At 40.0% G+C, this 5,279-nt stretch overlaps 1 long non-coding RNA gene across 1 annotated transcript; it reads left to right on the plus strand.

The window, feature by feature from the left end:
- The first annotated feature begins 2,559 nt into the window (after nt 1-2,559).
- On the plus strand, nt 2,560-3,207 carry LOC143725716 (uncharacterized). The gene is made up of 3 exons (XR_013198313.1): nt 2,560-2,780; nt 2,867-2,953; nt 3,053-3,207. It is a non-coding gene; the product is annotated as an uncharacterized LOC143725716 (long non-coding RNA).
- The last annotated feature ends 2,072 nt before the right edge of the window (nt 3,208-5,279 follow it).

Consider the following 5,279-nt stretch of genomic DNA (forward strand, 5'->3'; position numbering starts at 1 on the left):
TGTTTAGAGCTATTAACCTAATCATCTGAATCAACTAATTAACTCTAAACACCTACAAAAGATTCTTGAGGCTTTTAAAAACTCCCAGCCTGTTTCATTACTCAAAACCGCAATCATGGGTAAGACTGGCGACCTGACTGCTGTCCAGAAGGCCATCATTGACACCCTCAAGCAAGAGGGTAAGACACAGAAAGAAATTTCTGAACAAATAGGCTGTTCCCAGAGTGCTGTATCAAGGCATCTCAGTGGGAAGTCTGTGGGAAGGAAAAAGTGTGGCAAAAAACGCTGCACAACGAGAAGAGGTGACCGGACCCTGAGGAAGATTGTGGAGAAGGACCGATTCCAGACCTTGGGGGACCTGCGGAAGCAGTGGACTGAGTCTGGAGTAGAAACATCCAGAGCCACCGTGCACAGGCGTGTGCAGGAAATGGGCTACAGGTGCCGCATTCCCCAGGTCAAGCCACTTTTGAACCAGAAACAGCGGCAGAAGCGCCTGACCTGGGCTACAGAGAAGCAGCACTGGACTGTTGCTCAGTTTTGCATGTCATTCGGAAATCAAGGTGCCAGAGTCTGGAGGAAGACTGGGGAGAAGGAAATGCCAAAATGCCTGAAGTCCAGTGTCAAGTACCTACAGTCAGTGATGGTCTGGGGTGCCATGTCAACTGCTGGTGTTGGTCCACTGTGTTTTATCAAGGGCAGGGTCAATGCAGCTAGCTATCAGGAGATTTTGGAGCACTTCATGCTTCCATCTGCTGAAAAGCTTTATGGAGATGAAGATTTCATTTTTCAGCACGACCTGGCACCTGCCCACAGTGCCAAAACCACTGGTAAATGGTTTACTGACCATGGTATTACTGTGCTCAATTGGCCTGCCAACTCTCCTGACCTGAACCCCATAGAGAATCTGTGGGATATTGTGAAGAGAAAGTTGAGAGACGCAAGACCCAACACTCTAGATGAGCTTAAGGCCGCTATCGAAGCATCCTGGGCCTCCATAACACCTCAGCAGTGCCACAGGCTGATTGCCTCCATGCCACGCCGCATTGAAGCAGTCATTTCTGCAAAAGGATTCCCGACCAAGTATTGACTATTGGGTGCATAACTGAACATAATTATTTGAAGGTTGACTTTTTTTTTTGTATTAAAAACACTTCTTTTATTGGTCGGATGAAATATGCTAATTTTTTGAGACAGGAATTTTGGGTTTTCATGAGCTGTATGCCAAAATCATCAGTATTAAAACAATAAAAGACCTGAAATATTTCAGTTGGTGTGCAATGAATCTAAAATATATGAAAGTTTAATTTTTATCATTACATTATGGAAAATAATGAACTTCATCACAATATGCTAATTTTTTGAGAAGGACCTGTATAGGCATATCATTATATTAACAGTCTATAATATGTCAGAACACAGCAATAATTAGTCATCAACGAAAATTAAAAACAGGTTTATTTCAAATACATTGTTTGACAAATGAATAAAAGAGGCACGGTGCTACATCGCAGCTTGGAAGACGTGGGTAGGCCTAATAACTGGACAAACTGTAGGTAAGCAACAGTAATTTGAGTTAAGCAACAGTAATTTGTAGCTAGTTTGAACTACAGAACTTTGAGTTCCCAATGTTCGTTTTTTTTTCCTTTTCTGCAGATTGAAATGGTTAAAATCTGTTTTCGCGCAGACGCAGTGAGGGAAAAATCACTGAGTTTAGGGCAATCGGTTCGTAGCTCTGCTTCAACTGTGCGATATAGTCACAAGGAGTGACCAAAATTTCTGACATGCCAGAAATTCATCCGACCATCCGATTGCGGATTGGGAGATGTTAATCGCCTCTCGTTTCTCCCTGTACACTGCATGAACACTGCACGACAAACGACGCACGACAAAGCTGAAAATCGGCCCCACCCGAAAAAGAGTCGCACGAGTCAGAATTCGGCTCAAAATCGGACGAAATTCGCACAATGTTTCCCCGCCTTAAGTGTTTGTCACAAGTAATTAAGGAACAACATTCTTTTTGCCATGTATACTTCACTGAACAAGGTAAGCTTTCCTTTTTTATAGGCTACATAATATCCAAATTGCTTTTAACAAAAAGATGTAACCTATGTTTTAGTTAAGTGTCTCTTTACAGTCTTCAACTATTACATTGGCTTTGACTTAAGATTTCCTTCTTTATTCTATATATATATATATATATATATATATATATATATATATATATATATATTATATATTATATTATATTATAACATTTAAAAAAATACTCAAACACCCTCTACTCTATTCACACTCAAAAATATCTTTATTTGCTTATTTATTGTATCTATTTTTAAGTAAACACATATTTACCATTTCAGATTATGGCAGACTACACTTCACCCTCTAAGATTCCCAAAATCCACCACCCTGAGGCTGACGTAATCCATGACTGCCTTCAACTGCTTTCTGTAAGACATATTTTTCCCCTTTATTATTTTGCTTTGACTTCTACGACATCATATTTTCAATAACACAAACCATACTTTAACTAATTCTTTGCTCTTTCAATAGTACAAGTGCCATGAACCCACAGTCAACCCCAGAGAAACGGGCCAACAACTTTGCACCCTTGCTACCGATTTAATGACCATCATGTCATGGTGGCAAAAGCAACAACTTCATCTGTCAACACACAGTACAAACTCTAAGAACAGAACTCATCAAAACAAAAACAAAACTCTCAGAAGCTCAACGATCAGCTGAGATTTTAGCAGCAACCAAAGACTTTTGCAAAGATGGTGACGCATTCTGTCTTCTGTAACATATCATTCATTTTTTTTTACTATACTATTCAAAACAATGATAGCGTCCTCTTTTTTCACAGAGCTAAATGACACCGCCACACAAACTGATCCACCTTCAGCGGAAAATGCAGACATGCTAAGTTCAACAAAACACTTTTGCAAAGATGGTCAAACATTTTCATTCCTGTGGTTCATATAATTACAGTTTGTTTATTACACTTTGCGTCTCCAAGGAAACTATTATAGCTTCCTCTTTACTTTTACAGACCTACATGACACCACACAATCTGCTCTTCCAGTGGAGGACGAGGATGCGTGACCCCACTTTCAAACTTTACATTTCAATGTGCACTGTTTTTAAATACTTACATCTTTAACTTTTGTTTGTTTGATTTTTTTTTGGACCTGGACTTAGCTCTTCTTTACACTTTTGATATACATTTAACATTTTCCTCTTATTGTTTTGCATGTAATTTTAACTTTCTAAATATTTTACAAATAAAAAAAACTTTACATCACACTGACTCCCTAACTTCTCTACAAAACCAAACAATGTTTTGTGTTCAGCATTACCCGTACCACCAATTACACCAATTGTCACAGTTCTGTCACACTTGTCTGGGTTTTCTCTTGGTTTAGTGACAGAGCTGTGACACTCCCGGTTTGTCATGTGTTATGTTTAGTCTGGTCTGTTGTGAGCACATGGCTGTCATGTCATTTCCTTGTGCCATGTGCTCTCATGTCAATTGTCTAGCCCCGCCCATCTTGTTATTGTTTAATTTTCCCCACCTGCCTGCCTTGTTCCCCATTTATGTTTGTTCCCCTATTTAATCTTCCTGTGTTTGCAGTCCTGTGCTGAACATGGGCAGATCATATAAAGAAAATAGAAAGAAAATGCAAAAAAGTTATTAAAGTGATGAGATGTTTGACAGATAGGGGAGCAAATGGGGAGCAAGTTGCTCTTCATTAAAAGCAATATATGTGACATTGATAAGATCTGATCTGGTTTACGGCAGAAGAGAAAACGCAAAAGTGGCGTTGCGTTATCACTTTTTTTTCTGCGTTTAGACGAGCGTTATGGGGGGGAAATCCGCGTGTATATGGTGACGCAAAAGTGTGTGAAATTCGATGTATGCACTCCAGGGGGCTAGGTGGCAATGTGAAGCACTGCCACACAACAACACCAATGTCTGAGAATATTTTGTACAACTGCTAAAAATACTCTTGTACGTTTATCAGAGCTGCTAGGGCAACTTGAAGGTCCGACGTATGGAAATAATCCGACATGTTGGTTGTTATTTTCCTGTACTGGCGCATGCCTGTGACGTAAACGTGTACGCGACGAGAGCCACCGTGAGCAGATTTGTGTTTTTACCCTTTAGACGGGAACGCGACGGTGGAGCGTTTTTAAGATTTCCACTCTGGAGGGTGGTTTCACTTTTTTGAAACCCCCAAAACGCCGTTGCCGTGTAAACGAAAGGCTCATCCGATAAAATATTTGTACGCTTTCACCCGGAATCGTTCTTGTGTAAACGAGGCCTTAGTTGCGTTAAGGTGGGTGGAAAAAACAAGACAAGAAAAGGTGCTGATATGCTCCGATTCATCCTCAGTCCTTGTGAGTTTCAGGTCTTTTCATTCTAAGAGCCGTCAGGATGTATTGTATGAAGTCCTTCAGTCAGTTACAAGGATAACAAATCAAGGAGGACAGGTACAATTTATGTGGGTTCCAGCACATGTAGGGGTGAAAGGGATGAGCAGGTGGATGAATTGGCAAAGAGGGCTTTAAAGAAGGAAAATATAGAAATGCAAATTAAAATAAGTAAAGCAGAGGTCAACAGTATTATCTGGGGAAAATACTAACCAAATGTGGCAAGAAAGGTGGGACAGAGAGGAGAAAGGAAGGCATTTTTATCAAATTCAAAAGAGTGTAAAAATAACTAGGTTAGGTGGTGGGCACAGGAGAGAGGAAACTGTAATAACAAGGTTAAGGCTGGGGCACGGTGTTATAAACAAATCACTGAAAATGATAGGAAAACACGAGACAGGCTTGTGTGAGAGGTGTCAGGAAGAGGAGTCAGTGGAGCACTTAATTATAAGATGTATGAGGTACAGAGAATAATAAGGAGGAATAATTTGAGGGAATTAGGGGTGCAGGAATTAACAATTGTTGAATATAGGTGACAGAGCACCGGTTAGAATATTGTTAACTTTCTTAAGGGAAACTGGTTTGTATAATAGGTTATGAGGATAAATAGGGATATAGGAAAGTGTGTAGGGAAATGAATGAGAGTGTGTGTGTGTGTGTGTTATAAGATTACTATTTTCTTTTTTTGTTTTTGTTTTTTTTATGTGGAAACTAGATTTTAAGCCTAATGTCTGATTCACACTCCGGAGCAGAAGGTGGCGGTAATGCACCAAAAGCTGGTTGCCAACCGCCTTTAAAAACAAAGAAGTAGTAGTCCTGTGCTGGTTCTTTGTCCATGTTATCAATGT

The sequence above is a fragment of the Siphateles boraxobius genome, unplaced genomic scaffold (genome assembly GCF_051911475.1).
Source record: "Siphateles boraxobius isolate OS27281-9 unplaced genomic scaffold, OSU_SipBor_1 77, whole genome shotgun sequence".
Classification (NCBI taxonomy): domain Eukaryota; kingdom Metazoa; phylum Chordata; class Actinopteri; order Cypriniformes; family Leuciscidae; genus Siphateles; species Siphateles boraxobius.